This window comes from Ictidomys tridecemlineatus, unplaced genomic scaffold, assembly GCF_052094955.1.
Source record: "Ictidomys tridecemlineatus isolate mIctTri1 unplaced genomic scaffold, mIctTri1.hap1 Scaffold_92, whole genome shotgun sequence".
NCBI lineage: Eukaryota > Metazoa > Chordata > Mammalia > Rodentia > Sciuridae > Ictidomys > Ictidomys tridecemlineatus.
Window position 1 is genome coordinate 972942 of NW_027526147.1, and position 11119 is coordinate 984060.

The window sequence follows — 11119 nt, forward strand, 5'->3', positions numbered from 1 at the left end:
CATGCAATATTAAAGCTGTATTACCTGAGATGAACACATCAGATGGAGATGACATTACCCAAATAGAAACGATCTTACCTGGGAACGAACAATGGTTCCTACTTAACAATTGAATCCTCCCCAAAACAGAATCCATTTTCTCCTTTGAAACTAGGGGTCCATTTAAGGATCAAATAATTTAACATTTGTGTATCAGTTGAGGTGGGTTTTGCTATAGATAATAAAGCATGACCACAGTAGCTCAAATAACAAACACTTATATTCTTTATATACTGAGATGCTTGGGAACAGATCATTTTAATATTGGCCCTTAATTGTCGGATGGCCCTCTGACAGAGGTTGAGGAGAATCACTAGACCATCTAATGAGTGTCTCCGGGCTGAGCGAGAGGGTGAGTGTTGCGACCCGGTCCGCCACCCTGCCTGGCAAAAATCACACCAAGTTGAGAGTTGAGTCAGCCGAGATGGGGCAGCAACTCAGTTTATTGTGGAGGGAGAGGACTTATATAGAGAGAGGAGAAGGAGTGGGGGCAAAGGCAGGGGCAAATCAGAGATCAGAGAGTCCCCCAGGTTGGGGTAGCCTAGGCACCCCAGTTACAAAAACAGAGCCCCGTTACCCCAGTTACAGAAACAATACCCCATTAGGTATGTGTGCCTTGTTGCTGGGGAGTTATTCTTTGTGTTTGCAGAAGCCATATCTTGGGGCCATTCAGGCATGTATATGGAAGCTCTAACTGTCATGTACATGGAGAATCTCAAAAGCAGAATCACAAGACTGGGGATTTTTTGTCCCCAGCGATTGCACTCCCATGGTCAGCAGAGGTCCCAACACTCAATAATGCCTGCAGTAAGGCTTTTGATTCTTCAGCCGTTGGCTCACGGGCACAATTTGGCTGCTGCAGCTCTCACCATCATAGCTATTTCAAGGCAAGAAAAGGGGGGAAGAGAAAAGAGGGTGTAAGAATCAGAAAATCAAATGCTTTTTTAAATATCATCAGAAGAGTTCTATTTCTATTTCATTGCCTAGCTTTTGGCCAGTACAACAAAAATATGATCAAAGAGAAGAGTGTTAAATAATAAATGCTGTATTATCCAATAACCACTTTGTTCCACCCTGAAAAATCAAACACTGTGCCTGGACATTGGAGGTAATCTGGAAATGTTGGCCACTAGTACTTTCAGATGTTTAATAATGAGTGACATTGAAGGAAGTACTGGGTCTCCGTGTTTAAGAGTAGTTGTCTGTGCCAGGTGTCCTAGGGCCTGTTTCTTTTCCAGCCACCCACACCTGTTCAAGTGGCTCATGCCTCACTTCTCATCAGGAGAAGCCATGTGCAGTTGAGCCTGGCTTCATGGACAAGCTGGGGACATGTGAGGTCACTCACCAGAAACCAAATGGTCACTGAAGTCTCCTCAAGGTGCCTCCAATATCAGGCTCAGTGAACACGAGTGTCTGTGCAGACAGATGGCACAGAACTACCACCACCACACACCAGCCAGCTTTAGTCTGCAGAGTCATGTGTGGGGGCAGCACCTGGCCCTGGCCACCATCCCTGTCAATTATACCAGCCCTCAGTGGCCCCAGGCCTCTACCAGAGCAGACATCCAGCATGCCCAATCAGCCCTGTACAACCTTCTCAGGAAGCCCAAACAACACCACTGCCCCAGGGATCAATGTTGGTCAGCAGAGCCCCAAGTGGCCGTGAGACCCTGCCTGATGTGACCAGCTCAAAATCCCACCTTCCCCTGGGTACACTTGTCCCCCCCCTGTGGTCACCTGGGGCTACTCATTGGGTCCCAGCCATGCTCACATCAAGAGAGGGTCCTAGATGTGCTAGGTCTGAACCCCTGAGGGAGCTGTGCCAGGTTGGCCTCCTGGTTGGTTGGAGGGCACACTGGTGGAGAAGGCTTGCTTTGGCAAGTGTTGATGAAGAGGCAGGTGCCAGAGGATGGGAAAAGGTCCTGAGTCACCTGGGCTGTGACCTTTGGAGATAGGAAGAAGAAAGAGGAGGGAGGGTCAAGATTCATGGGGTACCAGGAATTTCAGGAGGCTGAGGCATGGATGGCTGACCCGCAGAGCATCTGAGTGCATGGTCATTAGCTTCAGGGCCCCAGGCCTGTGCAGCTGGAGGTGAAGGATTACTCCTGTACTCACCACAATCCTTTCAGCCATAGGAAGCTCCTGCTCTCCTTCCCCAGGACAGAGTCAGCAACACTGAGTGGGGTGTCACAGGATGAGATACACCACACCATTCACCCCTGATAATGATGGATTGTGAATGGACCCTCCCCAGTGAACCTGTCAGAAGCTGAATGGTGGACATGCACACACACACACACACACACACACATACACAAATACACACATACACACACACACGCACACACACACACACACACACACACACCTTTTCTCAACCTTCTCCTTCCCATTAAACACAAGTCCATCTGTGAGTCACTTGTGTAAAAGTCTGGGATCACCTCTGACTCTTTTCCCCCATTCCATGTGTGATCTCTTTAAACTTGCTGCATCCTCCGTGGCCACCAGCCTACTCTGCCTACTCTCTCCAGCCACTGCATGGGACTCCTAATGGCTCTTTCTGCTCTGCACTTAGTCCTGCATCCTGCAATCTGCTCTCCACCCACAGCCAGAGGGACCTGGTGACAGCAGACACCATGCCTGACCTCATTGTTCAATGGCCAGTTCAATGAGCACTGTTCAATGCCCTCACGTCCATTCCACCTGGAGAGAGACCATGGTCTTCACAGAGTCTGGGAAGCCCTGCAGCACTCCCCAACCCATATGGCCTTGCTCACCCACCAGTCATGCTCACCTACCTATTTTTCAGCTATGCACCAGGCCTACCTCAGGACATTTGCACAGGAAGTTCCCCCTGAGATCCAGGCTCAGTCCTTCACCTATCAGGCTTCTTTCAAGAGTTACTTTGTCAGACTGGCTAATGCCATCTACCTAAACTATGAGCCCCTCCCCTTCTACAGCCCCAGACTGCCTGATTCTCATTATACATCTATATTAAAATTGTCTAGCACTTACACTATTATGTCCCAGCTAGACTGTAAGCACCATGAGGACAGGGACTTCTAACTCTTTCATTCGATGTCTTATTCCAGAAATGAATCTACATAAATATTAATGACCTTTCCAGTCACTATGCTATGCCCTGCCAGGCCTCAGAACCCAGCCAAAGAAAGATGCAAGGTCCCTTTCGTGACACAAAGCTGAATTTCTAGAAACTCAGGAGCATCTGAAAACATTTACCTCCAGAATCAGAGGAGCCCTCTTCATCCTTCACTCCTCAAAGGTACTTGTTGCCCTGGTATTTCTACTTTATGGCTTATTTGACAGACTCTGACTCCAATGATTTCAACCAAGTGTTATTAGTTTCTTACTGTCTCTCTCTACCCATCTGCTTTTTCCAAATTTCCTTTCCTTTTGCCTGGTCAAAGTTCCTGTATTGTGTGTCCTAGATGCTCCCCACACATCTCCTAGGCATTGCCCATGGGTCCGTTCCTACGAATCACGAAGACCTTTTTCTAATGTCCAGAAATTCTGTGAGTGTAATGGGGATTTTGCATTGGGAAGAAAATACCTGAAAACCACATATCTGACAAAAGATTTATATCCAGAATATGTAAAGAGTGCCATGACCCATCAACCATCAAAGACAACCTAGCTGCAAACAGCAGAATATCTGAACAGGTCTTTTTCTTAAAAAGCCATCAAACTGATCATGACTATGTGTGTTCAGCTTGTTAGTTACTGGGGGAAACCCTGATGAAAACCACTCACACCTCTGAGGGAGACTGGGATCTGATACCTGGCAACCCTGAGTGTGGGGGAGGTGGAGAGCAGTGGGGGCTCTCAGTGCTGCTGGTGGAATGTCAAATTCTACAATTACTTTGGAAACATTTTGGCAATTTCTCAAAAAGCTAAACATAATGTTAGCCTATGACCCAAAAGGGCCACTTGTCACCAGCTCCTCAACAGAACTGAAAACAGATGTTCAAGTCAGCATTCATCATCCCACCCAAAGGTGGCCTTTGGGCACACCTGCTGGTGTGGTGCTGAGCCTCACGGGGTCATCCAGGTGACAGAAAATGGCCAGACAATAATATAGAAGAACATAGTGACCCTTGGAAATGTTACACTGAAGGAAAACAGCCACACACAGAAGGCCACGTGCTTGCCACAGAAGTGCCTGCAGTGACAAAAATCCATGCAGACAGACCAGAAGTTGTGGGGCTGAGGGTCAGGGAGGCCCAGGAGTGACAATTAATGAGGTAGCAGGAATATTCTCAAATATGACAGTGCTGATGGTTCTGCTGTTTTGTAAAATAGCAAAAACACATCCATCATAAGTGTCCCAAGCACCTATGCATCTTGGCCATGAGAGGCAAGAGGAAGCCTAGAACAGGAGCTTTTAAGTTAGGAGAACTCATCATTTTTCTTGTTTAATTAGTTACACATGACAGCACAATACATTTGAATCAGATGGGATATAATTTCTCATTATTCCGAGTGTATAGGTTGCAGAATCACATTGGTCATGCAGTCACGTATATACACACACAGCAATAATAATGTCTATTTCCTTCTACACTCCTTCCTTTCCTCCTTCCCCTCCCCTCCTCTCCCATCACTTCTTTCTGCCCAATCTAAGGTGACGTGATTCTTTCCCCCCCCTCACATTATCTTACATGTATTTTGTATAATGATGAGCGTCTCCTTCCAACTTCCATGCAATTCCCCTTCTCCCTTCCTTTCCCTCCCACCTCTCTTTCCTATCTAGAGGTAATCTTCTTCTCATGCTCTTCCTCCCTATCCCATTTTGAGTCACCACCCCGCTTATATCACAGAAGACACTTGGCATTTCTTGGGGGGGTTGCCTAACCTCACTTAGCATAATCTGCTCTAATGCCATTCATTTCCCTGTGAATGCCATGATCTTGTTATTTTTTATTGCTGAGTAATATTCCATTGTGTATAAATGCCACATTTTCTTTATCCATTCATCTATTGAAGGGTATGCATTTTGGCTCAGCAATCAAGGTATTGCGAATTGTGCTGCTATAAACATTGATATAGCTGTGTCCCTGTAGTATGCTGGTTTTAGTTCTTTTGGGTATAGTCTGAGAAGAGAAATAGCTGGGTCAAATGGTGGTCCCATTCCAAACTTTCCAAGGAATCTCCATACTGCTTTCCATATTTGCTGCACCAATTTGCAGTCCCACCAGTAATGTATGAGTGTACCTTTTTCCCGCATCCTCGCCAGCACTTGTTGTTGTTTGACTTCATAATGGCTGTCATATTTACCGAAGTGAGATGGTATCTTAGGGTAGTTTTAATTTGAATTTCTCTGACTGCTAGAGATGTTGAGCATTTTTTTGTGTATTTGTTGATTGATTGTATATCTTCTTCTGAGAAGTGTCTGTTCAGGAACTTGGCCCATTTGTTGATTGGGTTATTTGGTTTTTGGTGTTTAACTTTTTGAGTTCTTTGTATACCCTAGAGATTAGAGCTCTGTCTGATGAACTTGTCATATTCTATGTCCTCACAAAGGGCTGAAGTGTGGCCAACAGGAGATTGGAGGCCACCAATGTTGTGCCCTTGTTGTCCCCTTGTTGAACGTATCCAGAGCCACCACTCACCCTCCCATGCCACAGAACAACACTGTCATCAGAATGTTTATTCATCACTAGGAATGCACCCCAGGCCCTTACTTGGAAGGACCAGCCTCCACCAGTCACACATGGCATCATTTTCATGCAGATGCTCTGAGAAAATGGCCACCTGGGAGTGTGTCTCAAGTCCTCATGCTTGTCACATGTCGACGTGGTTAGGCTCCTCCATGGCCTGTCACACTCTCTTGTCCATACTATGTGTCTTCTCCACAAAGACATCAGCACTGAGCCAGGGGGTCTCCACCCTGACTGCTCACAGCCACAACCAGCAGTGTGACAACAAACCTGACCATTGGGGCTCATTGCAGAATCAGTCTTTAGGAACAAATCCTGGGCTTGATTATTTTTAATAGTGCCTCAAGTCACATGGCTGGGTTTGAGAAACACTCCTGGACCAAAACCAAAATGCACACAAAGCACTGGGCACAGAGTGGGGCCAGTTAGCAAAGGTGAGGCCAGGGTGCTGATGGCACTTGTGCCCAGGGACACCTTCTCTAAAAACAATAATGAGCATAGTAAGAAATGCCACTCACAGGGTCTCTTGGACCTTAGGGCTTCCAAAAACTTGGGACAGGCCAGGGAATGCACTGCCTGACTTAAAAATGTCTCCTGTCCCTGGTGCAACCTGTGCTCTCCAGTCTCTGAATGGTGCCATGGTCCACAATGCCACCTCTGTCTCCAGATGGCAAGACCCAGCTAATGCAAGTAGTGAATCTTATTTTGGTTGAGCCATAACCAGATGTCTAGGTGCAGCCTAAGAACCATGGGCCTTCCTCAGCCCCTGAGGAGGTCATGTGCACAGCCTGAGCCCTGCACATGGCCACGTATTCCTGGGAATGTTGTGTATAGTGAGACAGGGTGCCAGTCACTCAGTGATTCTGACAACTGTGTCCCCTCTCTCTAGAGCAGCCTCACCCCAGGCAAAAGAGCTCCTGCCATTACACAAATCATCCAAAAACTTCGAGCAAATTCTGCTTTCACTGTCCGGTGGCCATGTCCGAATGCCCCACCACCTGCTTTATCTCAGAGACTCTCTTGACCCAAGTGAGTTTTAGCTGCTCTTTCCAAACCTCTTATTGAATCCACACCTTTTGCTCCAAAACATGCCTGAACCTTGGTCTTCTCCTCTGTCCCCCCATCTCCTCTGTCCCCAGCCTTTCTTCTGGGAACTCCTGCTGTGGTCTGCACACCTAAGCACTACTAATCTGTCTTGAGTGAGGGAATCCAGGTTTTCATTGGGTCACAGCAGGAATTTATGCTCAGAAAAATGATTTTAGGTGCTGTGTGAGGAGATGGTGTTCACCTGCCTGACTGTGGTAAGCTCTGCATTAGGAATAGCAAAGCATTGTACTGCACCCATTAAGTGTCCACAATAAATAAAATGAAAATAAACTCTGGATTCTACTTTTGATCTTGTTATTTGCTCAGTACACTATTAGACCAGGATGCAAGAAAAGACCACTTACTCTAATTAAAATCAAATTAAAGCAAGCTTATTATTTCGACCGGCCAGGCTGCCTTGCCCATCAAAATCGTGGGAGCCAAGGACCAAGGCAAGGATTCTTTGTGGCCCAGTTTTATAGCCCAAAAAGTTACACAAAGGGGGAGTTACAGATAACAACACTCTGAGGAGCATAACACAAGTTTACATTTTTGCTGGCCCTGGCATCAGAATTTATGGAGATCTTAGAGACTCAGAGAGGGTCGTTATCCAGCCAGGGAAGGCCAGAATTTATGAGGCATCATCACTAAGGTTTAGGAAAGGGTTGTTATCTGGTCAGGGAAAACTGGACATGGGTGAGTTCAGGGCATGGGCAGGCATTCCAACCAGGTTCAGAATTTGCAGTAATTTATACTAATGCCAAAATTATCTTTTCATGGTTTTGTGGCAAGACGCCCAATTTTAAGAAAAGATCAGGTTGGGTCTATCAACACAAGGACTTTTTTTTCTTTCTTTCCAAACATCCCTTATGTACCAGTCAGACCTGTTGAATTTATATCAAAAGGCAAAATTCTATGTCCTAGATATATCTTGTTGATTTCTGAAATTATAAAGCACAGTGATTCAAGATGATGCAAATTCTAGGAAGACTGTGCTGGGCAGAAAATGGTCAATAAAGTCATATTAGTGACTTCTTTTAAATGATTGCACTATATTCTAATTAGCTATTTGTTACTTATTAGGACCAAGATTACCAATACTATTTTGTAAATTCTGTTATCAAATTTCTGTAATTGCATAAAAAATATAATGGAAAATGAGGAACCATACACATTTTTTTTTCATTATGGACATGTGCACAGCAGTGATGCTCTGAGCTGCATTATATTAGCAGCCTGTTAAGTGCAGTTATATGTTAAAATAACTCCACTTAAACATGGATATTGACAGTGTAAATGAAAAAGTTATTTGGGGAAATAATGGCTAAAAATGCAAAACAATTTTCTAAGCATGCCCTGTCATTTAATGGCTTTGTACTAGTGAAGGGACTGCTAAGACACAAGTGTGTCTGTCTAGGAAACCAGGCCAGCCCCTCCCAAAAAATCTGCAATCACTCGTGAAGGCTCTGTGTCCCCTAGAAAGGATAATCTTAAGTTCAAGACCACACTGAGCAATTTGGCAAGGTCGTAAGCAAATGAGTGAGACACTGTCTCAAAAAAGGGGAACAGGTTGGACTATAGCACAGTGACAAAGTGCCCATGGGTTAAACTCGAGTAACTAAATGAATTAAAATAATAATAAATCTGGGTTAAAAAAATGTCATACAATCTAGTAATAATATTTCTGGGTATGTATCTAAATGAATTGGGAAACTTTTCTCAAAGAAATAACTACAGTTATATTTTCATTGTAGCTTTATTCACACTATTTAATAAAAGAAAAAAAAACAGTCAGACAGGCATGGTGAGAATGCTTTTAATACCAGGGGCTTGGGAGTCTGAGGCAGGAGGATGGAGAGTTCAAAGCATCCTCAGCAATAATGAGTCACTAACAAACTGTTTCTAAATAAAATGTAAAATAGGATTGTTGATGTAGCTAAATGGTTGAATGACTCTGAGTTGAATTCATGGTATGATCCCCGCCCCAATAGCTTCCTTTTAGATGAAAGGAACATCAGAAGATTTCTTCCAGCTACTATTCCCCTTACAGGCTACACACTTATAGTTCAAACTGATCTCTAGAAGGCAAGACCAAGGAACTGATATTTTCTAAATAGGCCAAGAGACTTTGGTATTTGTTATAAAACTAAGGACTGAACAAATATGGGAGGTTGGAATGAGAACACAATGCACAGGAAATTCTTCAATGGAGAATCTTAACTCTGTCACTTTGAGACCTGAAACCACAGTTGGAGATGATATACCTAGCCTAGTTATCTCATTAGATCAGAAGCCAGCTTGTTACAAGTTATGAAGGATTCATTTCTGTTTTCTGTAAAAATATCAGGATGTCTGTATGGCCTAGCCATTAGTTGATGTTGTAAAGCTGATTGGAATGCCTGCCCATGCCCTGAACTCACCATGTCTGGTTTTACCTGACCATATAACAACCCTTTCCTAAACCTTAGTGATGCCTCATAAATTTTGGCCTTCCCTGGCCAGATAACGACCCTCTCTGAGTCTCTAAGATCTCCATAAATTCTAATGCCGGGGCCAGCAAAAATGTAAACTTGTGTTATGCTCCTCAGAGTGTTGTTATCTGTAACCCCCCCCCCTTTGTGTAACTTTTTGGGCTATAAAACTGGGCCACAAAGAAGCCTCACGGCTGTCCTTGGCTCCCACGATTTTGATGGGCAAGGCAGCCTGGCCGGTCGAAATAATAAGCTTGCTTTAGTTTGATTTTAATTGGAGTCAGTGGTCTTTTCCTGCATCATGGTCTAACAGAGATAAAACTATATTCTCTGCTTCACTGATTCCTGGGTTATTGATTCAATCCAAACAGATATTGAAAAAGTATTAAAACTACTGATTAATATTAATGTAAAACAGTGAAGCCAGGTTAAACGATAGGTAGTTAGTGTAGTTATATAAATTGGATCTAATATTGAGTAAGATAAAGAAAATGGAGACCATTATTGAGAATGGAGTCCAGGAAACCAAAATCACATCTGATAATATTGAAATGCTAATGTCCCCAAGGCCTGGAACTCACACTAAAAAACAGTTAAAGAAGTAGCTCCCAGCAAACCACCCCAGGCCCTTTCTTCTCAAATTCCACCCCTAGTCCACCTATCTTTCACCTTTTGGCCTTACCACCTGCATTCTGTCACTGCAGGATAGAGGAAAACGAAGGAATGTGGGAAGACTAAAAGAAAACCTTAGGAAAATAGGAAAGGCTGCCCCCTTCCATAGATTCCACATTTTGGGTCCCTTTCTTCCTCTGAGAGGAAGTCTTTTCTGCTATACTTTAATATAGCCTTCCACTTTCCACTCTTTACTTGCCTAGGTGTGCTTCTCTGGTGTTATATTTCAGCATTCAGAGAAGCAAGAAATCATCATTGGTAAACATCAGTAACAACAGGTTATTAAAAATGTACCAGGTTCTTTACATGAATTTTGGCCTTCAAATTCACTGTGTACTCTAGCCCTGTGATTAAACTTTCCTGTAGTTTACAACAAATCTAGACCCATTATTATTTTTCTACACTCCACCACAAAGATGTTTACTGGAATGTTCAGAATGATTCTACAGGTCATTTTAATAAAGTGGTCTTACATGTATCTTTAATTGGGACACATTAACTATACTATTTTATTTATAAGTGAGTCATTATTTTTAATGTCACCTAATTTCCTAATTTTTCCTTTCTTTTGTCTTATGTGAAAGATTCGGGGGTTGAGAAAAATCTTTTAAAACTCCAGTTCTTGGAGATAAAAATTACAAATAAGGTATCCCTTTAAAATTAAACATGTGAAAAATAATCGATCATGTTGAAACTGGAGTTTTGAGATGAAACTTAATTCCCCCTATAACCAGGTTTTTCTGGGATCCTGTCTCACAAATTTTGAAGAATAAAATCTATGGACACTCAGGGAAGGTAAGAGTAAAAAAAAAATAAGATTTATTTAAGCAAGAGAAAATAGAACTCCACAATGTGGGAGAGGGCATAATAGCAGAAAAACCCATTTAGCCGTGCCAGCTTTGGAGTATATGTATGGTTTTAGGAAGAGCATGGGGCAAAATCTACTTAAAATAGACATTGAAAAAAACATCCTGACTACCATGTGGGTTCACATCTGTATCCCATCCTTCTTTCTGTAACTTCCATCTGGGTTCAACCCTGGGACAAATAATTTGGTTGTCAGTATTTCCATAAGTGAGCCTCAAGGTATTTTACATTTGAATTAGGCCTTAATGGTGCTCATTAACATATCTATCCACTAGCCTCCAGGTGTGGTTGAAAGCTCTCCTTTAT